The sequence below is a fragment of the Lynx canadensis genome, chromosome B2, assembly GCF_007474595.2.
Source record: "Lynx canadensis isolate LIC74 chromosome B2, mLynCan4.pri.v2, whole genome shotgun sequence".
Classification (NCBI taxonomy): domain Eukaryota; kingdom Metazoa; phylum Chordata; class Mammalia; order Carnivora; family Felidae; genus Lynx; species Lynx canadensis.
In genome coordinates, this window is record NC_044307.1 from 71,799,404 (window position 1) to 71,823,621 (window position 24,218).

Here is a 24,218-nt window from a genome sequence, read left to right on the forward strand (position 1 = left end):
CTTGGCTTTCTTTCTCATTTTTTGTGTATCTATGATAGGTTTTGGTTTGTGGTTACTATAAGGTTCATATATAATATGCAAAATATATAGCAGTCTATGTTAAGTTGGTGGCCACTTAAGTTGGAACATGTCCTAAAAGAACTTCATTTTTACTTTCATTTTTATGTACATACTGTCTTATTTTCCATCTTTTTATTTTGTGAGTCCCCTGACTAATTCTTTTATTTGAAGCATATACATCTGTTTCCTCATTTTGACTAAATTTTTGGATTTGTTTCTATGAATTAGGCAAACAACTACTTCTATATTTGAAGGGATGTTCTTACGTATGGTCATCCCCTATATAGACTGTGTGTGCTGGTGATTTTGGTTGGCTGGCTGGAGCCATGGCTGGTGTGAACTGGGGAGTCCCCAGACACTTCATGCTGGGCCTGCTCTGGTAGGACAGCCAGAGCTAAAGTGGGTGTGTGTGTGTGGGGGGGGTGGTTTTGGTGTTCTCTGCACAGAGGATGCCCTGGCAATATGGCTAAAGCTGAAGCAGGCACAGGCTGGGAAAGGCTCAGGGTTCTCTATGCAGAGGGCATCATGGTGGTGTGGCAGGAATTGAGGCAGAGCACAGTCCAGGTGGTCCTGGGCACTCCTCACCAGTGACACTGGTGGGGCAACTGGAACTGAGGCAGCACAAGGTGGGGTTTTCTGGGTGTTCCATCCAGGGTGCACCCTGGCATAACAGCTGGAGTTGAGGCAGGCTGGGGTTTCCAGGGTGCTCTGCACTGGAAATGCCCTGGCAAGTTGTCTGGAGCTGTGTGTTATGGGCCTGGCATGTTTCAGGATGCTTTGTGCCTGTGTCACCTTGGTGAGATGGTTGGAGCTCACTTGGTGAGCTCACTTGGTGAGATGGTTGAACACTGACCAGGACTGGTATGTGCCGTGCTAGTGCCACATTCGTGGGACAGCTGGGGCTGGTGTGGGCTAGGGATCTTGGGCTCATTGAGCTGGTAGGCTGACTATGGTGCCCAGATCCTGCTCCCAGCTGTACTATCAAGGTGGAGGATGAGCATCAACTATCATGCTTGCCAGCCTCTCCAACCCAGAGAGAGTTCTGGTGCCTCCCTGCTGTTTCTCAGGGCCTTAGGGCTGATTTCTTTATATTCTAGCTGCCCTTTCAAACTGGCTTTGTTTTTTCTGTGACCCAGGGCAGATGAATCTGCTCATGATCCCTCAGTACTATCACTCCCTACTGCGATTTGCAGCATCACGGGTGGGGGTTCTCTTTGTTCCCGTGTCTCCATCTCTCTGGTTCTCTATGTGATCTATCTACTGTTGTGCAGAAGCTCTTCAATCAGCCCTCGGTTCTTTTTCAGAGAAATTCCTCCATAAATAGGTAAAGATTTGGTGTGTCTGAGAAGAAGGTGAGTTCACGGTCTTCTTCCTACATTGCCATCTTGGACCAGAATCTGTTGTGTCCCATTTATGGAAATTAGCTATATGCTACTGCACAGATAGAATCTATCTACTTAATTTAAAAAAGTGCAAGTTAAAATATTGTTGATTAAACATTAAAACAAAAATAATTTTGCTACTCAACAGCAAATGAATATCTGAATAAAAGTTATAAAAATGGTGAAATGTTTATTTAGTTAACACAACTTATTGAAGTGGCGTTATTTAAATTTTTCTTCACCCATAGACAACCAGGTCCTACCTACCAATTCAAGGGTAGGTCAGTCTATTTATTGGTCTGGTTTATCAACATTAGAAAAATACCAGTCTCATGATGAACACATGCTTACTGCATTGACACAGCCAAGTGAATATAGTGAATCTTGCCATGTTATAAACTAGAAATTAGTGAGATGATGTAAGAAAACTCCTGGACTGGGTTTCTAGGCCTGCTTTACCATCTCTTTTCTCTCAGTATAGAAAAGTACTTAAAACTCTACCATAAATATAACAAAAAATGTTGTGACTCATATATCCTGTTCTAGGTACCACCATATTATTCTCTTTTTTACTCTTTATTATTTTGCTAGGGCTGCCATAACAAAATACAAAAGACTGTGTGAACTGAACAAAAGAAATTTATTTTCTCACAATTCTGGAGAGTAGAGTTCAGGATCAAAGATGTTAACAGGTTTGGTTTCTGAGGCCTCTCTGGCCTTGCAGATATTTGCCTTCTTGCTTTGTCGTCATATACTTGTCCCTCTGTCTGTGTCCTAATCTCCTCCTTTTATGAGGACACCAGTCATATTGGATTAGGGCCTACTTACCCTGATGATCTCACTTAATCTTAATTATTAGAGGCATACCTTAGAGTTATTGTGGGTTTGGTTCCAGACCACTGGAATAAAGTGACGACCACAGCAAAGCAAGTCAGATAAATTGTTTGGTTTCTTAGTGCATATAAAGTTATGGTTATACTACGCTGTAGTCTATTAAGTATGCAATGGCATTATGTCTGAAAAATGCACATACTTTAATTTAAAAATTACTGTATTGCTAAAAAATGCTAACCATCATCTGAGCTTTCAGCAAGTCATAACTTTTTGCTGGTGGAGGGACTTGCCTCAATGTTAATTGCTGCCGACTGATCAAGGTGGTGGTTGCTGAAGGTGGGGTGGCTATGGCAATTTCTTAAAATAAGACAACAGTGAAGTTTGCCACATCAATGAACTCTTCTTTTCATGAAGAGTTAATTGATGCTCTTTCTTAGTAGCATTTGATGCTGTTTGATAGCATTTTACCCCCAGTACAACTTCTTTCAAAATTGGAGGCAGTTCTCTCAAACACTGCTGATTTATCAATTAAATTTATGTAATATTATAAATCCTTTATCATTTCAACGATCTTCACAGCATCTTCAGGAGGAGATTCCATCTCAAGAAACCACTTTCTTTAATCATTCATGAGAAGCAATCTCTTGTCCATTCAAGTTTTATCCTGAAATTACAGAAATTCAGTCACATCTTCAAGCTCCACTTCTAATTCTAGTCGTTGTTTTTGTTGTTTTTGCCATTTCCACCATTTGCCATTTCCATCTGTAGTTACTTCCTCCACTAAAGTCTTGAGCCCCTCAAAGTCATCAATGAGGATTGGAATCAACATCTTCCAAACTTATGTTAATGTTGATATTTTGACCTCTTCCCATGAATCACAAATTCTCTTAATGGCATCGGGAATGGTGAATCCTTTCCAGAGGGTTTTCAATTTACTGTGGCCAGTTCCATCAGAGGAATGACTATCTATGGCAACTCTAGCCTTAAAAATGTATTTCTTAAGTAAGACATGAAAGTTGAAATTATTTCTTGATTCATGGGCTGAAGAATGTGTTAGCAGGCATGAAAACAACATTAATCTCATTGCACATCTCTATCAGAGCTCTTGGGTGATCAGGTACATTGTCAATGAGTAGTCAGAATTTAAAAGATGTCTTTTTTTTCTAAGGAGTAGGTCTCATTTGGAAGCTTCAAATATTCAGTAAATCATGCTATAAACATGTGCTGTCATCCAGGCTTTGTTGTTCCATTTGTAGAGCACAGGCAGGGTAGATTTAACATAATTCTTAAGGATTGTAGGCTTTTCAGAGTGGTAAATGAGTATTGATTTCAACCTCAAGTCACCAGCTGCCTTAGCCCGTAACAAGAGAGTCACCTGTCCTTTGAAGCCAGACACTAACTTCTCCTCTCTAGCTATGAAAGTCCTAGATGGCATCTTTTTTCCAATAGAGGACTTTTTCATCTCCATTAAAAATCTGTTGTTTAGTGCAGCCCCCTTCATTAGCTAGAACTTCTGGATAACTTGGTGCAGCTACACCAGCACTTGCTGCTTTGCCTTATACTTTTATGTTACAGACATAGCTTCTTTCCTTAAACCTCATGAACTAACCTCTGCTAGTGTAGTACTTTTCTTCTGCAGCTTCGTCACCTCTCTTAGCCTTCATAGAACTGAAGAGAGTTAGGGTCTTGATATGAATTGGGCTTTGGGTTAAGGGAATGCTGTGGCCGGTTTGATCTTCTATCCAGACTGCTAAAACCTTTTCCATATAAGCGATAGGACTATTATACTTCACTATGTGCGTGTGTTCATTGAAGAAACACGTTTAATTTCCTTCAAGAACTTTTCCTTTGCATTCACAACTTGGCTACCCATTTGGAACAAGAGGTCTAGCTTTCATCCTATCTCAACTTTCAACATGTCTTCCTCACTAAGCTTAATCATTTCTAGCTTTTGACTTAAAGTGAGAGACGTGTGACTCTTTCTTTCACTTGGACACTTAGAGGCCCCTGTAGGGTTATTAATTGGCCTAATTTCAATGCAGTTGTGCCTCAGAGAATAGGAAGCCTGGGCATAGAGAGATAGTTGGGAGAACCGTGGTCAGTGAAGCAGTCACACAACATATATCGATTAAGTTTACTGTCTTATATGGGCATGATTTGTGTTGCCCCAAAACAATTACAATTAGTAACATCAAAGATCATTGATCATAGATCATCATAACAAACACAATAATAATGAAAAATTTGAAATATGACAAAAATTACCAAAATGTGACACAAAGACACAAAGTGAACAAATGTTGAAAAAATGGCACCAATAGACCTGATGCAGGGTTGTGACAAACCTCCAATTTGTGAAAAATGCAGTATCTGAAATGCAGTAAAACATGACATATCTGTAGCTATTTAAAGAGCCTATCTCCAAATACAATCACATTCTGAGACACTGAGGATTAGGATTGCAAAAAGGTCACCACAATACCTTGTTAACATTAGTCACCATACATAATTATAAGATTTTTCTTTTTTTATGATGAGAACCTTTAAGATTAGTCTGTTAGCAACTTTCAAATATGCAATACAGTATTATTAACTACATCCACCATGTTGCACATTGCATCTCCATGACTTATGCATTTTGTAACTGGATATTTGTACCTTTTGACGCCCCCTCACCCATTTCACCCACCCCTCACCTCTGGCAACCACCAGTTGTTGTAAAGCTATAAAGCTACAGACATGCAACCACCAATTTGTTCTCTGTATCTATGAGTTTGATGTTGTTTTTGGTTTTAGATTCCACATATAAGTGAGATTATATGGTATTTGTCTTTATCTGATGTATTTTATTTAGCATAATGCCCTCAAGGTCCATCCACGTTGTTGCAAATGGCAAGATATTATTCTTTTTCATGGTTGAATGATATTTCATACATTTTCTTTATTCATTGATGGACATTTAAATTTTTTCCATGCCTTGGCTATTGTAAATAATGCTACAATGAACATGGAAGTGTTTACCAACACTTATTTCTTGTCTTTTTGATAATAGCCATTCTAATGGATGTGAGATGATATCTCATTGTGGTTTTGACTTGCATTTTTTTGATGATTTTTGATGATGAGAATCTTTTCATGTATCTGTTGGCCATTTGTATGTCTTCTTTAGAAAAATGTCTATTCATATCTCCTGCCCAGTTTTTATTTATTTTTTTTGTATTTATTTTTTTTTATTTTATTTTTTTTTATATATATGAAATTTATTGACAAATTGGTTTCCATACAACATCCAGTGCTCATCCCAAAAGGTGCCCTCCTCAATACCCATCACCCACCCTCCCCTCCCTCCCACCCCCCATCAACCCTCAGTTTGTTCTCAGTTTTTAACAGTCTCTTATGCTTTGGCTCTCTCCCACTCTAACCTCTTTTTGTCCTGCCCAGTTTTTAATCAGATTGGATTTTTTTTGTAACGAGTTCCTTATATGAATTTTTTTGAGTATGACACTATAAAAAGCACACACCAAACAGTAACTGTAATAATAATAACGCATACTAAATAGAACACAAAAATAATGAAAACCTCATATATGAAACTCCAAAAGAGTCAATGGGATCTGGATAAACTGCATTATCCCCTTTGTTATCTTTTGTCTATTTAGAAATCACCCTGACGCTCTGTTTCCATCAAGTCCCACTGAATGAGCTCCTGAAAATGGCACTAATTAAGAACTTATATAGGTAACTTGATCATAGATATAGGGTACAGTAAAGATGGAGCAGGGGTGCCCACAGATCACTCCTAGGTTTGGTGATTGGCTAAAATTACAGACTGGACTCCGTATATCATTGTCTCATAGCTATTATTTATTACAGCACAAGGATACAAAACAAAATCAGCAAAAGGAAGAAGGCATGTGGGGAAAAATCTGGAGGAAGCCAGGTTGTAGTTGCCTTTCCAAGAGTTCTCTCCCAGTAGAGACACACAGGATATAATTAATCCAGCAAAAAGATATAAAAATACATGAAATGGCTACTAGAGAAGCTCATTAGAGACTTAATGCTCAATGTTTTTATTGTGCCTTGGTCATATAGGCACCCTTTGCCTAGCACATACCAAATTTCTGGACTCCCAGAAAGTAAGTCATTGTTCAGTAGAAATGACATTGTTAGTACAAACAATTTAGCCCCATTAAACCACCTTTATCAGTTAAGGAAACATTTCCCAAATTCAAATTCTCAGATGCCAGCCAAGAGCCAACATTGCTAGCATGCTTTTCTAAGGATAGAAGTTTCAAACCTGCTATGTTAACTGTTTTCTGCAGATACAAAACTCAGAAGCCTGCTCCACGGAGACTGCCTAGCTGACTGCTATTTCTAAGTTTACCATACTGTAAGGAATCACAGGTAAAGGACCCCAGTAGGCTCCTTTTAAACATGTCACTTGGCTTGCTATTTTTGTCCCAAGGTTTTACATTTTAGCACCTTGAACACCTCCATGTTCATTATGGCATTATTTACAATAGTCAAGACATGGAAAGATTTTAAATGTCCATCAATGAACAAAGAAAATGTATATACACTCCTTGAGCACTCTCTTCCTTCCCTTCCCTGCCCTTTTTGCCTGCGGAAGCAGGACGAGAGCTTTACAGAGGGAAATCCGTATTGAAACTCACAGGGGGCTAATATAGCAATGGCCATCTCATAGGAGAAAACAGGGTGGATTGCAAAGCTACAGACATGCTTTCCTGGCATTTTTGATAAGCTCACTCTAGAGTCAGTTCCTAGAGAAATTCCCTCCCTGGCCTGGACAGTGGCCTCCTCGTTGGAATTACTTTGGAGGGGTAGACTGTATCAAACAAGGAGCTCCTCTGGCTGCCCAGCTAAATACCAGTTGCATATAGATTCTAACGTTCACTTGAAAAGTCTGCCTCATTATTTTATAATTCCACTTACCCAGTTTTCCACTTTGAGCTAAACGGAACCCAAGTAATGTGTCTTTTCAGAGGTAAAAGGAGAAAACTTTCGTGTTTTATATCTGGACTCTGAGGAAATCAGACACAAATTAAGCTGCTTCTAAAGTCGTATGCGTTACAACTTTTTTTAAGTTTGTTTTCTCATTTTGAGAAGAAAATTGTTGCTCTGTAAGAGGTCCACCAAGTCACTCCTTCCTCCCTTGGCTACTTCCATGATGTCTCTGCGTGTGACTGAAGAGTTTGCCACCAGAGTTTCATGCATTGCTTTGCCAAATGCTGCCACTAGAATTTGACAGCAGAAAATGGTCCCTGGAGTTTATTAGTATAAAGAGCTTCCAATTCTTCATGTTTCTTCAGTCAAAACAGTAAATATTTCATCTGACATCAATTTTATTTCCTTTCTGCAACATGTAGTAAAGAAAGCTACAAGAGGCCCTAGGAACTTTATGCTTCAGTAACTCAGAATTCTCATTACCTTTTTACATTCTCCATTTCTCTTTGTACCTACAACATTGTTTGTTAGAATAACAAAGACTGCCCCTATTTCTTGCTTTCTTATCTTAAAACAAATGAGCAAAGGTCTTTTGCTGTTTCAAAGTTTTCTTGAACCAGGCTCCTTGCTAAGGAGCAAATGTGCGCAGACAGATCATACAGATCAGCTGTATTTTGTGCATGGATGAAATTAAGAAGCTGTCCTGGAAAATAGGGAACAGGGTGATCTTTGCCGTTAGCTACAGAGTCATCTGTTGATTCTTGCTGCTTCCCTTTCTATGGTACTCTCCTGGTCTCTCTGTCTCCCCTAAAGAAAATGCTGAACTGTTCTCCATGATATACAGATGGTGATAAAAATATGTTAAGTTGTGTTCCCTCTATTTGTTCTCACTGTGATACTTTTTCTTCCAACTGAACCAAGTCTGATCTGATTTGGGTAGTTTTATATATCTTGACTATTTGAAGAGCTTAACAGTTGTTCTTCCTTTCCATCCTTCAGCCAACTCTGATGATACCATTACTTGCACAAAAATTGTAGTGGTTTCCCCCTGCCATCAGAATAAGCCAAAGTGCCTTGGTCTGGCATTCACAGCTGTCTATAGTTGAGCACCAGCCTCCCCTCGCCTTTTCATTTCTATATGTACTATTTTTTTTAATCTCATGCTTGATTGTTTATTGGCATATTCATCTATTCAACAAAATTTTTGAATTGTCTATTTTGTTTTGAGTACTAGCCCTAGTAGATAAAAAGAGAAAAGATATTTATTTCCCAAAGACTGATCATCGAATAAGGAAGACAATCACAGTGGAACTTAATAAGTGCTGCTGTGGAGGTGTGCACGTGAATAGTGTGCATTAAATAATTAATGACAATTAGTGGTAACTTAATTTACTTTGTCTAAAATACTCATCAAACACCTAGGACAATACAAGCAATGGGCAAACATAGAAAGGATCCAAATTAAAGGAGGAGGATCATGGAAAGTTTCTCAGAGTTGCTAATGCTTCAGTTCAGTCCTTTGAACCCCTGAGCGCCCAGGCCCTCTGCTAGTTGTCAAAATGCTCCTTGTAGAAGGCACAGCATGCTTTCTTTTCACTCCATTTCGTCATCTGGAATACTTTCTTGTTTTATTTTTAAAAAAAAATTTTTTTTTCAACGTTTATTTATTTTGGGACAGAGAGAGACAGAGCATGAACGGGGGAGGGGCAGAGAGAGAGGGAGACACAGAATCGGAAACAGGCTCCAGGCTCCGAGCCATCAGCCCAGAGCCCGACGCGGGGCTCGAACTCACAGACCGCGAGATCGTGACCTGGCTGAAGTCGGACGCTTAACCGGCTGCGCCACCCAGGCGCCCCAATACTTTCTTGTTTTAAAACACCTCTGATCCTTCGAGGTCTAACATCTAAATGTATCTCTTCATCCTCTGTGATTTCCCTAGGACAGAAGGAATCCATTTATTACCTTTCTGAATTCCTACAGCACACTGTGCTTTTCCAGTGTCACAACTTTGAAGCTATTTTATTTTATTTTATTATTTTATTTTTAAGTTTATTTCTTTATTGTGTGTGTGTGTGTGTGTGTGTGTGTGTGTGTGTGAGTGTGAGAGAGAGAGAGAGAGAGAGAGAGAGAGAGAGAGAGAGAGAAAGGGGGCAGGTAGCAGGGCAGGGGAAGAGAGAGAAGAGAGAGAGAATCCCAAGCAGGCTCAGCACTGCCAGCACAGAGCCTGATGCAGGGCTCAAACCCACAAACCATGAGATCATGACCTGAGCTGAAACCAAGAGTCAGATGCTTAACTGACCGAGCCACCCAGGCGTCCCCTCAAGCTATTTTATTTATTTTCTTTTTTTCCCTCAAGCTATTTTAAATGAATATCCAAGGTGATAAAAAACAATTTAAATTACATAGATCTATGTATAGCAAAAAATGGAAGAACATCTTTACCCCCACTCTCTGTCCCATTCCTGCCTCCAGAAGGAAGTCCTATCAGAAATTTGTTGTGTGTCCACCCAGAACTTTTGCTTGGCATTTACATACATGTGTGCACGTGTATGCAGGCAAACACATGTAATTGAAGGTAATATTTTTCATAAATTAAATCTTATTCTGCATTGTTTTGGGAATTGCATATGAAGATATGAACATATGGACTGTTCATATCAGTACATAAAAATGTAATCTGTTTTCAATGCAATACTTAAGATGGCCATTTATTTTCTGACATTCTATTGTTAAAAAAAATCCTGCTACATTTAAATATATCTTTGCATATGTATGTGAGCACTTCTGTGGATAAACTTATTGATGTGAAATTCCTGTATCAAAGAATGTACATATATAAAATATTGGTAGATACTGCAAAATTGTCATCCAAATAGGCTATCCCAGTTTAAATTCCCACAAAGAGTCCTCAGACCCTCATTTAATGGCACCTTGCACAAATTTGATCTCCCTTGTCACTGAAAACATAATTTTCTTTGGTCAGGGACTACACCTTTTATGTTTTACCATTCTAGGTGACCTCTGTCACAGAGTAGTGCTTGGCACATAATATAAATTTGATAAATATTTGCAGACACAAAATGAACTGCATAGATGTAAAACACCAGGTTTCTTCTGGAGGCAAGGAAGGTGCTATTTATTCTTTGTGGAAGCTCTCTGATCTGGCTCCTATAGATTGAGATCCTATTTCTAGCCCCTACCTAAGTGTTCAGTTTTTAATTAATGGCATAGTCTACTTAGATGTCTTGTTATAATGAAGATCTTAGATAAGATTTTCTGAGGAGTTAACAGGAAGTTCTGAGAGTAAAGCCCCTGGACCAGTAAAATGCAAAGACCTAGTGGTCTGGGGCCTCCTCTTGGCACCATCAGAATGTGGCTGGTAATCCCAAGTGTACAAGAAGGACATGGGTTCATAGTAATCTGCCAATCGAGCCAGGAAGCCCAAACCGGAAATGGTACCTGATGTCTAATTGCTTTTACATTTGTGCACTTGAAGTTAGAAGATGGGGGTTAAACCCCAGTTCCATGACCTTTGGCACTCTGCTTACTCTTTTTGAAAGTCCCCTTGCTTTTCTGTAAAATGGAAAGAACAATCCTCGGGGTTTTTGTGAGGATTAAGAATGATCAAGTGAAGGAAGCTTGCACAGTGCCCACTATGTAGTAACAGCCTTTTCATGCTGAGTGCCGCCTTCCAGGGCACAGGAAAGGACTGCCTCCAGTAAATACACAGGACTTGCTTAGGAACATTGTTTCTGAAGATCTACGTTTGGATAGTTGTTTTGTCAATTCTTTGCATGAGTTTCAAAGCTGCCTCCTCAGGAAAATAAATCCATAAATCCATGTAACTATTTTTTACTTCCCTGTTTTTATAGATTCTTTTCTATAGTTAAAGGCAAACTTTGGTTCTTGACTCAAAAATCCCATATGGATGTCATGCCCAAAGCAATGAAAAGGGCATATGTAACAATTGGAATGAATATAATGTCCCTCTGCATTCAAGATGAGGAGTCACACATCAGGGGATTCTGTGGCCATGAACCATTTGTGGGCCTTTGGGAAGGCAGGCAGTAAGTGCTGAGAGCCAGCTTGGGTTTCTGGTTAAGTGATTCCCCCCAAATCTACACTGGCACAGCGCAGACTGCCAAAGCAAAGGGTACGTGAATGCCACCCAAACATTAACATGATATCTTCTTTTGCTCTGTGTTGCTTTTGTTCATGTTATTCCATCCTTCTCATTTCTACCTGACAAAGTCTTCTTCATCATTTTAGGGCTATTGCAAGTCTTACAATTCATAGCATTCTTCTTGTATGACATTTTTCATATTATGGCTTCCTGCTGATTTGTCTGTTTTTCCCCCATAGACCATAAGCACCTGAAAGCTATCATTTCATATTTCAATTTCTCTTTCCCATGCTCTGAGCTTTATACAATGCATTGTGCTAAGTACTTCTCCAGTAATACTTTTTAAAGAAAGAATAAATGAAAAGGAGGAGAAATACGGGCTCAGGTATAGTGGGTGGATTTGTGGCTGCTAAAATGTCCCCAAAATTGTTGAAGATATTCAAGACCCACTTCTATCATAGGCAAATTCTCGGAAGTTAAAATGGGACTCTTTCACAAATTTGCATTATCTACCAGCCACAAACATACAAGTAAGTGGAACTTCACAGAGTAAGCCCTTAATCGATAATGAAAAGATGCAAAGTTAAGCTATGGTATATTTTCCTAGAAAATTAAATAATCCATGGGTGGGTCTGTAAACAGTGACTCAGGATGCCTCAAAAGAATGTGCAGCCATCATAGTGGCCTTATTTACAGATCGTGGATAGTTTTCCTATCTCAACGTTCAGCTCCTTTTACTCTATGCAATCTTCCTGGAGCAATTTCCTCCATACCTATGGCTTGCCAGTGATTCTCAAATCTATAATTTCAGTCCAGACCTTCTACCTCAGGCCCAAACTTATGTATTATACTCTCTCCTGACTGCATGGCTCTGGGAAGACTACTTAACCTCTCTGTGCCTCTGTTGCCTCTTCTATAAAATGAGATAATAACACTACCCACCACATAGGGTTACTAAATCAGTTCATATGTATAAAGTGCTTTGAACAGCACCTGACATGTAACATGACACGTGTTTGCTGTTTCTAGTCTCAATGTCTTTATTTGGTTGTTTCAGTGGTACCCAAACCCTACATGTCTGAAATCAAACATATTTACTTCCCAAACCTGCTGTACCTCCAGTACTCCCTGTCATAATCAAGAGCACTACTATTCACATAGTTACAAAAATGAAAAGGTAAGGGCCGTCCTTTATACCTCTTCTCCTTATTCCTCATATACAAATTATCAATAAGGCCTACTTATTTTATTCCTAAATAGGAAAAATAGGATTATAATTGGATTGGATTCTTAAATCTATACATTTTTCTCCATCTCTACTACTGACACCCTAGTCCAAACAGCTTTCATCTCTCACCTGAGTTACTACAGTAGCCTCCTGAATGTTCTCCCCATAAACCCTCTTGCCTTCTCTAAACCTCACTCCATGGAGTGATCTTTTAAGAATAAAGCTCTGGGTCATCTGGGTGGCTCAGTCGGTTAAGCATCCAACTCTTTTAAAAAAATTTTTTTTTCAACGTTTATTTATTTTTGGGACAGAGAGAGACAGAGCATGAACGGGGGAGGGGCAGAGAGAGAGGGAGACACAGAATTGGAAACAGGCTCCAGGCTCTGAGCCATCAGCCCAGAGCCTGACACGGGGCTCGAACTCACGGACCGCGAGATCGTGACCTGGCTGAAGTCGGACGCTTAACCAACTGCGCCACCCAGGCGCCCCTAGCATCCAACTCTTGATTTCAGCTCAGGTCATGATCTCATGGTTCATGAGTTCCAGCGCCATGTTGGGATTCTCTCTTGGGATTCTCTCTTTCTCTCTCTTTCAAAATAAATAAATAAACTTAAAAATATAAGAAAATCTTACTGTGCTTTTTCCCTGCTTTGAAACTTTCAAAGCTTTCCACTGCTCCCTCAATAAAGACTCAACTTCTAAACTGGCCCTTGCCTCATGCCACTCCCATGCCTTCTCTTATCTCTTGACCACGCAGGCTCTATCACTAGCCCTTTGCCTGCAGTGCCCTCCCCTCTTCACCTTGTGGCTTTCCAACTTAAATAGCACCTGCTCAAGGAACTCTCTTGAATCCTTACACCAGGTCAGGTGAGGATTCACACCTTCTATTTTTCCTCCCAATATTTATCATCTCTTATAATAATTTATGTATATGACTGTATAATCTATGTCTGTTTTCTCCACTAAACTGTAAGCCCCATGAGGGTAGGGACCATGGCTGTTTCTCTTACTCACTGTATTCCTGCTACCTTGCAAGTAGCCTGAAATTTAGTGTATGCTTAATATGTTGTTGACAATTGAGTTAAAGAATCCAGAGCCCTGTTCAACATAGCTATTAGTGATTTAGATGAAATCATAAAGATAAACGGATCAAAATTATGGAGGTAAAATTTAAAAAAATTAAAAATAGAGTTACCATATAATCCAGTAATACCACTGGATGTATATCCAAAAGAATTTAAATCAGGAACTTTAAGATAGATCTGCCCTCTCATGTTCATTGAAACATTATTCACAGTAGCCAAAATATGGAAACAACCCGAGGGTCCCCTGAAAGATAAATGGGTAAAGAAAGTGTGGTAGGTACATATAATGGAATAGTATTCAGCCTTTAAAAAGAAGGAAATCCTATCATTTGCAACAACATGGATAGACCTGAAAAGAAATTATATTAAGTGAAATAAGTTGGTCACAGAAGGACAAATACTACCTGATTCCACTTATACAAGATATATAAGATAGTCAAATGAATAGAAGCAGAAAAGAGTGGTGCTTTCCAAAAGATGGGGAGAAGAGGGGAAGTGGTGAGCTGTCATTCAGTGGGTATAAAGTTACAGTTATACAAGATGAACACGTTCTAGAGATCTGCTGTCTAACATAGTACCTGTAGTTAACAATTTGGTGTAAAAAATTATAGAGGTTAAGAAAAAAAAACTGGGACAAGTACAACAAACTCAGGATTCCAAAATATCTTAAAAGCATAAAATAATCCTAGTAAGCAGCAAGCTTTAATAAGGATATGATACAACTATGTATTAAATTTTAAGAAAAGTCTCCGGAAGAAATATAGTATCAGGAAGACTACTAGATAACAGTACGTTTGGACACAACTAAGCCAGGGTGGGAGAGTGCATCCTCGGGGGAGTTAACAATGTACTGGACCTGTAGAACGCTTGATTCCATCCTGGGCTGCACTAACAAGCCAGCCGTCCTGAAAGTCAGGGGGAATATGGATGATCTCCCTTGTCCCTGTTGAGATCACAGCTGACAAATAGTGTTAAACTAGACCGTTGATTACAATACAGTAGAAAGAATACAGGATATTTAATCTGAAGACAATGTGAGTTAACAATTATTTTCTTCAGGCCTATAATAGCCAGTATTTATCCAGCACTTACTACAGTGTGCTATAGGCATTACCTTGATCAAGCCTAATAGTGTAGTATGGATATTATTATCCCATTTTATACATAAATGAAAGTGAGACACAGTATAAATAGCTAGAAGTGGTAGAGCCAGGATTTGATGGAGGAAGCCTGCTCTAGAACTTGCTCTGAGGCCCTCTATGGAGGCCACAGCCCCATTAAGCATATGCTTATCAAAGACCTATCTGGACAAGAGACTACATGCTTTATGTGTTGACTCCAAGATCCAAATCCAAGATATATGACAAAGTAAGCAGATTTGTGTGTAATTTAAGAGTTTTCCAACATGAGAACTTTATAAAATGCTTTCTCAAAGATAAAAAAAAAAAAAAGGTCTAGGTTGAGTGACGTGTTAAACTGGGGCTCCACCACCACCTCTCAGAAATGCTGTGGAGGGTATCCCTGTATTGGGGAAGGGAGTTTGTGCTAGATGACAATTAACTCCCAATTCTAAGCTGCTAGGATTCAACAAATTGGTAGTGGGAAACTCACTTGGCTCAATCTGATGTAATAGAATAGATTATTGGTGAGCAGATAGTCCTTTGACTCCCTCTGCTTGGGGTAGAGTATAATCCCTTAGTCCCATTGACTCTAGGTTTGGCCATGTGACTTGCTTTGGTCAGCAAAATGTTGGAGGATGTGGCTCAAGTAGAGTCTTTATGTACTTGCTTCAATTCTGCTTGGCTCTTGAGCCCCTGTGATCAACTATGAGATGCTTCTAGTAGCATCTTTAGCCTTGGCTCTAGACTCAACACATGTAGAACAGGCCTGAACCCAGCCTGCAGCCAAGATCAGCAGACCCCAACTGATCTCCAGATCCATGAGTGTGAGAATAAATGCTTCTTACTGTAAGCCACTGAGCTGTGGTTTACTCAGGATTTTATGACAAAATCTGACTTGCAAATACCTGGTTCTCCCTAAACTGAGACAGTCCCTTTATCAGGCCCTTTATAGGTAGTGGTTCTCCTTGCCACTCTCCCGCCTTGGGATTCCACCTTGTATAGTTGTATAGGGGCAGAGAAGGAAGGTGAGTGAGTGCTGGAGTTTACAACATAACATAGCCTTGAGGAGAAGGGCCTTCAAGGAACTACCAGGTTGGTTTGTTTTCCACGTCCTTGAAACAACAGAAGGAGAAACTGTGCTATAGTCCTGTACTCTGCCCTTCTCTTTGTGGTCTGCCAGTAGTCTTGTACCATCTTGCTCTATCCTTACTTAGGTAATAGTACTTGGGTAAATCTATCCAATTATGGAATGGGCTTCTTCCTTTCCTGGGCCCCAAGTTTTGAGTCTATGTTATATTGTTCTCTGAGAACTCATTCAGGAAGAATTTAACAGGAAGGTGAAATCCACTTCTGCCCTCAACCTGCCTTCTGGACAAGTGGAAACCAGCCCGGGCTTCTAAGAGCCAGAGCTGGCATAGGAGGATCAAGGGGAGAGATACTGGAGCATGGGCTTGGTAGAAAGGTAGAAACTGGGCACAAAACAGGAGGTAAGCCCAGAGAGATCCCCAAAGGTAGTCACTGGTGCTTTCTCTATGTTATCTGTAGCCTTTCCAGAACTGGATGGTCCTTTCAGATACTTTTCCTTTAAAGCCTTAAATTCTGAAACTGCTTGTGCCAGCTTTCTTTGGTAACCTTTCATTTCTGGGTTCCATATGGTATGTGAAAGAAGAAGAGGAAAGAAAGGGTGGATGTGAGTGACAGTACAAGAAACATTTCCTTTACATTTGGACAGAAGAAACAAGTGGCCACCCTCAGCTGTGCAGGAATCCAGCCTTATTTTTTAGCACTGCCTTGTTTTTTCCCTCCCAAGTCTCCAGAATAAGGTATTTTCACAAAAGAAACAAGTATACTTACAAGAGTAATGAAGGGTGTGAGTTAATGGGAAATGAGAGAGAGAGTGCAAACTATGTGCATAAGGAAGACAGGAAAGAAAGAAGAACAGAATATTTGCCAGACACCATACCCGGTAGCTGACATATGGTTTCTCACTCTCTTCTTATAGTAGTCCTTTATTAACCTCTCTGACATAGAAATAAGGAAACTGAGACAAAGAGAAGTCTAGTAATTTGCTCAAGATCCCACAGCTAGTTGGAGAGTTGGGAAAAGAACCCAGGTAGAGCTAGGATTAGAAGCTATATGTACATCTAGAAAGTGGAACAAAGGACGAATATCATTCAGACTCAACCCTACACACCGATGTTCAAATGTTATGTGATCTGAGAGACCAAAGCAAAGGTCTTCTAGTCCAAAATCTATCTTCTACTCAATTATCTTAATGCCTAGATTTCTACTATTATGTTTCCCTTTTACTGAGCTAAATCCACATTTGTCCAACTAGGTTATACATAGCATGAGGCGGTGTGCTTGGAGATAGTTACAGGAGAATCATGGTATGTTGTTCAAGAACAGTGGTTTCATGCCAAATTATGAGGGAAAAGTTTTACCAGAACAAACATCGATATTTTATAAAATGCAAATTTGAACTGAGTTTAAAAGCTAAAATGTGAGAAACTTCATGTTTGCTTTACATTATAATCCCAGAAGTCCAAGCGTATGAATTCTTTCTATGTGTCCTTATAGGCTACTACTCTGTTGGAAAAGTCTGAGGTGCACTAGTTGAAGGTACCTTGTCTCTGGGAAAACGAAAACATGCTGACTGGTAGTGGTAAGGGAACATTAACATTCCCTGCCAAATATGAGCACTTGAGGACAGACGAATTTATTATTTTAAATTCACCAGGCCAAAGAAAATACTTGAAGTAATGAGACCCCAGAAGCATAAGTTTGATTGAATTCTGGAAGCACAGAAATAATTTCTGTTGAGCAAGAGTAGGTATGTGCCTTGGTGGGATGTCAGAATAATATATGTAAGGGATGGAGTTACTGGAGAGGTCAACTTTTCCTCCATCAACCATTTATTCTCCATCCTACACTCTTTGTTAGAGAACCTTCCCGGGCTCCCTTTGCAGAGAGAATGTTCACAGAGACCTGTTAAATAGGGGGGCTGACCATGTGACACACTCTTTCCTCTGCAGTCACAGCTGACTTGGCTATAGGCAGATACTAGACCCAAAGCAATGCACTTGGAATGTATTTGTGTATATGAAAAAAATCCAGGAATCCTTTTATTCAGGAATATGGAAGTCAGGGTTCAAGATCTGACTTTAGTCAGTGTGAGCTGAAGATGATATAAAACTGGAGATAATGGTAGCCATATGCGTGCTAAAGCAAGGAAAGCCAGTGCGCCAAAGAGAAAAGACAAAACCAGATGTGTAAGGAGAAGCAATCAAGGGAACATGCACCTCTGGAAAGAGAAAAGCAGAGACTCAATATCGGAGTTCTGGCTCCTGATAAAGTCCGGCCATTTGGTGAACTACCTCTGTACCATACCTGTCAATTCCCCTTCTTGCTTAAGCTGGCTAGAGCGGGTTTCATTCTTTGCCACTAAAGTTCCCTGACAAAGACAGAGGGATGTGATCAAATCTCCTTTACTTGGGTATAGAGTTACTATGTAATTTATCATCCTAACTGGGACACTTGGGGCACTGTTAATAATTATACTGACAAAACAGGAAACCAGAATGTACAGCCATCCTTCCTATGTGGTCAAGAAGGGAAATGAGATATTAACTGCTTGTATTTCCCAGGCACTGTTAGCTGTGTAAATACGGGCCATCTTGTCTGATCATCACAACAATCCTACCAAGCTTGGCCTCTCTCAGACCAGGAACTAGAGCTAGAAGGATTACATGTATAGGGAAACAGGTGGAAGAGCCAAGATAGGAGCCCAGGTCGAGCTGACCACAGGTTCTATGCTCTTCTCAGCGGGCTCTCTTCCTCCGTAACAGTTTTGCATGAGGCTCAAGCTGTACTAGCCCAGAGTCCTCAGATTAGCATTCTGGAGTGTTGACAGCAATGACCAGTAAAGAGAAACACATGCAATTATGCTAATCTCTCAGAAAACCCATGCCCCCTCTATGATACCAGGACGATGTCTGTCTAGCCTCCTTCTTGCCTGAAACACCTTTCAGCTGAAAAAGCACAATACAACAAAATCTCCCCTAGCAAAGCAGGAAATTGAAGCAATTTTGAGACAATTTGGAAGCCCCCATCTCCACCTGAGTTATCTGAGCAGTGCAGAACACAAAAGATTAGGGGTCAGAATTTTTCAGATAATTGCTTGTTTTCCTGACCCAGCAGGTTTAACTCGCAGGCTCTCTTTTGTGAGCATGTATTGTCCTCACCACACAGTGAATACGCACCAATTTCTAGGTAAGAGCTGTATAGCAAAAGAAAGGTGATGAGAGAGTAGAACCTGATATTCTAATTAAGACTCAGCTGAATAATCTCTTCATTAAAATTCTAATGTGATTCCAGTTTTATTTCTACTAAAATGCCAAATATAACAGGAAAATATTCCAATTTCTATATCCCTTTTCCTATCTGTCACTTCTAGCCCCCAGGACTAATCCAGTCACAATCAAGCAATTATCTGATGTTGGGGCTTCTGGGACTTGCCAGCCATTGTGGGGAGTGTGCCAGGTTCTTTCTGAGTCAGAAAAAGAGATCAGTTACTGCCAACTGCACCCACCTGTTTATCCTTGGTAAGGGGTAGACTGCCAGGATAGTAATTACATCTTAATTGAAGGCGACATGACCTAGATAGGCAGCGAGCTCTCCTACCACATTGATCTAGCTTGAAGAAGAGGTTCCAGCACCAGGCTGAGAGGCAGGGCTTTTTATTCCATTAGAATCTCAGCTGTTTCTCCCGACACTACTTTTAGAACCACTGATGAGTCTGCCCTTGTGTGGTTTGTTTGCAGCATGTATTTCCAATGTCATCCCTGACCTTGTGAGGAGGTAGAAGACTGAAAGAATTTGGAAGAAGCTGTAGTGTGGACAAGAGAACACAATTTGGGTTAAAGAATGATTACAACCACATAGTACTATGCATTCTGAGGTCTGACCTCATAAACTGCGATTCTGATCACCTATGGCTGAGACCATGTAAGAAACGTGACTGGCATTTCACAAGTTATTTGGAAGCCACAAAAATATGTCTGACACGAGGTAGCTCTTACTGAACCTTGTAAAATGGAAATGCAAAGTTTTTATACTACAATGATAATGTAATTGAGAAAAAAATCTTTTTAAAGTAAAGGAGTATAAAACATCATTTTTTGAAGAACTTAATGGACTATTGTGGCGCTCTGGGTGCTAGGTCACAGCTACACAGTCTTTTACTGACTTTTTCAAGTACACTGAATTCTATCACCACAGTTAAGGGACCTCATGGTCTCTCTTTTGAATGATTTAAATCCTTGCGAATTATTCAAGTGCTTATATTATTCTCCTTACTCTTTCCTCACCCACCTTCCAACTGAGAGAATTCTTTTAAATTACCCAGATGCATACCCTCAATGCACGTATGCACACAAAGTGTCTTCTAGTGGTTTGCACTTAGAAAACTATTCCTCTACAAATGAATGGCTCTCGTTGGTGCTAAATAATCAGATAGCATCATTCATTCTAGCCCCATAAAAATGACCAAATAAGGAATTGAGTGACATAAAACAACAGTTGAACGTGGAGGTTCACGAGTGTGAAGCACAACTCCTAACTGGGAAATGAATCCCATCACCTCACATAGGATTGTTCTGTGTTACTTTCTTAGCAATAGTTTTAGTTTTTTCCTCTAATAACTCACTGCCTTAATTACTTCTAATAGACCTTAAAGAACACCCGTATTTTTATTCAAAGATGCAATAATGACTTCCACACAAAACCATCATTAAATAATTTTTCCTGAGGACCTTGAATTTCATTTTCCTAGAAATCATTGTTTTGAAACTAGTTTTCTTTCTAGTGGCCAGAATGCAGATGTTACAGAAATGTTTGTCTTCGCTTCCAGTTTTCTACCCTAATATTAACTTTGCCCTTCAACTTGGGTAAAAATCATAGAATAGTAATGACGCTTAAAAAAAAGATATTTATTGGTTATAATGGCATAGTTTTATAATGGTACTAGTTTTCCTGGAGGGCCTGAATTTTATTTTGAAATCATATGTAATGATTTCCTAAAAGTGCCATGTCATTGCATTTTTCTGGATCTTAAAGGTATTCTTTTTATGCACTAATTACATATAGTACCTCAAATTTTAAATTTTGGTCATAGAACTGAACTGATTCCTACTGGGAAAAGTGGGAGAATGGGGGAAAAATAATTAGAGCAAAAATATGATTATAAATATTTGATATAGTTACATTAGGAATTAAAGACAGGTTCAAGTTGAGGTTAAGTAGTTTTAACAAGCCATCCTTTAAGTTTTATGATAGCATTTGGGTGTTGATCTGTTACACCTATTTATTATACTCTGGTCTTTCCTCGACTGTTAACAGCTGGTCAGCAACTCACTTTTGCCCTGGGATTTTTAGCCATGCAGGCATGGTTACCATCAATGCCTTTAAAAAGATTTAGGCTTAAAAAAATATTTTACAAACCTTTTGTAAAACAGAGGCTGTCAAATAAATTGGATGACATTTCTGTCCCATTTGATTCCTGGCATTAGGCCAAGACCTCTATTAAAATCAAAGAATGCAGTCAGCTCTTCAAGCACTGTCTCTTTCTGCAACTGTGGTTTTGCAAAGACCCTGCAGATTCTGTAGCCCAGAAGGCTGCATGTCATGAGTGGGTGCTTTCCTTTTTAGCAGTAGCAGAATAACAGGACACTGAGCATCACGCAGAGGCCTCAACCCAGCCTTGTGCCTTCCACTCAGACACATTGTCTAATGTGGGAATTGCACCCTGGGGAACCAGACATCAAGGTTTCAGTCATTCATTGAAATACTGCCCCATAAAACACGACTCCATTTTGTTGCACCAGACACAGGGGCAGCTATGTGTGCACATGCCTCTCTGGGCTAGGAAATTGCTAAGGAAAAGCAGAGCAGAGCTGGTAGAAGCAAGTTCCAGGTTCCAAGGTTTCTAAGAAGCCATGTTTGACAGCACACCACATTTTCTGTTTCATTGGTTTCCATTAATTTTTAAAATGTTATTCTAAGTCAGATAAGCGATTTTTCAACCAGGATGGGGTTATATTTCTGAGAATGCAGATAAAATCAAACTTTAAATTTTGGTAAGGGAATGCAACTTGAATTCTACGTTAGAAAACTTAAGTTTTGTGTTCTTGTTCAGTAAGCTTGGCTAGTAGCCTGGATGTGGGAAGTCGGAACGTAGAACCAAGCTCAGAGATGGGGTGAAGGGCTTACTCTTGAAGCTAGGACTAACAAGTCTTGTCAATCCAAGGACAGAGGCCAAAACTGGCTCTGGGAAAGGATGGCCTAACTTCTGGGCTTTTCAGGGTGAACTCGGGGCCTCAAAGAAGAAATGATATAAATGAATAGCTGGCTTCCTAGACCAAAGAGAAGGAGGGCCATGCACATAAATTCATGGATTTTTAAGAGTTGGAGGGTGCATCCTAATGTTACAGATGAGGAAACAGAGATCCAAGGGGACAGCTGTCTCTATCAGGCTCATTTATGTGATGGGGGTTGGGAGTGGTGGGAAGCAAATGGACAAAAGGTAGGCAGGGAATCGTTTTTCTCTTTGTTTCACAAGTTTGATTGCATCTTCCCAGCTTCATGGGCCATTTTCTGCCCTACAAGTGATGTATTCCAGTGTGCAGATAGGTATCATTGTGCACTGTAAGAACCAGGCATCTTAATCCGGGCCTTCACAGTGCACAACAGCATACCACAAGCAGGGTGTGAGACACTGTTTTCCTATAGACATTAGAAAAAGCACATTAGTCCTGAAGCTACTCAAATAGTTAGAAGAGCTAGTTCAAATTGCTGTTCTGCCTCTGCTGCTATGGCTCAGTAGAGAAAATTTCATTTAAAAAGCAAAACAGAAGGATTTCAAATCTGATGTTTGAAAATAGGTCCTTACAGAACAGTATTTACCTGGTTCAAAAGACAACCCACAAAGGAATTATGCACTCATAAAGAAGGCTCAAAACTGTTACAATAAGCCAGCACCGTTTCTCATTTCTAAAGTGGTAGATTTAAAGTGGTAGAAGTGTTGGGAATCTTCGTCATCTGTGCTGGCAGACACAGGCAAGGAAATGTGTATTCTGAGGTGAGGATGATTTTGCAATAGAGTTTGGGTTCAGAAACCAAACAGGTATTGGGGAATTTTCTTCAAATAGAGTTTCTGCAAGAGTGAGCAGAAGAATGAGAGAAAGTTCTAACCTACACATTGGACTTTGCCCTAGCTTGCACGGTGCATAATGACACTGTAGAAGCCACAGAGAGGAAGAATTTAACCTTCTTCTGAATGATTAAAAAAAAGAACTATTGAATATTATTGAACGAAGAGATTTTCTTACATAAATTACCAAGCTGTATGTCTCTTGGTATTTCCAGGCTAACAATTCTTTTCAACTGCTATGTGTTCTAGGCATGCCAAAGTCAATGTGGGGCAAAGAGGAGGGAAGGGGGAGATTCCAGTCACCCTTCCCTATTCTTCCTTCATTGTTGAAAGTTAATTTCTTTGGCCTTTCCAGTTCAATATTTTGTTCCATGATGTGTGTGGTAGACAGAATAATGGCTCCCCAAAGATCTGAATCCCCAGAACCTGTGAGTGTATACCTAACACAGCAGAAGGGACTTGGCAGTGTAATAAAGTTAAGGATTTTTTTGTGGAGAATTATCCTGGAATATCAGGGTGGGTGTAGTGTAAACATGAAGGCCCTTAAAAGGAATAGAGGGAGGCAGGAGAGTCAGACAAAGATATGTGACAGTGGAAGCAGAGGTCTGGGTGATGCAATTCCTGGCTTGGAAGATAGGAAGAGGGTCACAATCCTAGGAGTGCAAGCAGGTTCTAGGAGCTGGAAAAGGCAAGGAAATGGATTCTCCTCTAAAGTTTCTAGATAGAATGTGGCCATGCCAATACCTTGATTTTAGCCCATAAGACCCATTTTGTGACTTCTGACTTCTAGAACTATAAGAGAACAAATTTGTGTTGTGTTAAGCCACTAAGCTTATGGTAATTTGAAATAACAGTCATAGAAAACTAATTTAATGCCTCACCACAAATCTGTGAATAGAGAAAGACAATCATAGAATTCTTTTCAGCATCTTTGGTGGTTGGTGCCTGGCTGTTTCTCATACAAAAGTGCTAGGGAATCAGGTACTGACCACTGAGGCTTTGTTCAGAGCCCAAGATGCAGCCATTTCCTTCTGAGCTGCACCAGCCTTGTCTTGGACTTTGTGAGACACTTGTGTTTCTGAACCTGTAGCTCTTGGGAATTGCACAGAGGACTTTGCATTCCTAATTTCCTCACGGCCTGTTTCTGTCCCCCAGGCATCGGTGTCATCAGAGCACATGGCATGTTTTTTGCAATTTCTTCTGTGTCAGAG

The 24,218-nt window shown here is 39.9% G+C and overlaps 1 pseudogene; it reads right to left on the bottom strand.

Moving 5' to 3' along the window:
• Positions 1–583: 583 nt before the first annotated feature.
• Positions 584–24,185, bottom strand: LOC115514944 (annotated as a pseudogene).
• Positions 24,186–24,218: the final 33 nt, after the last annotated feature.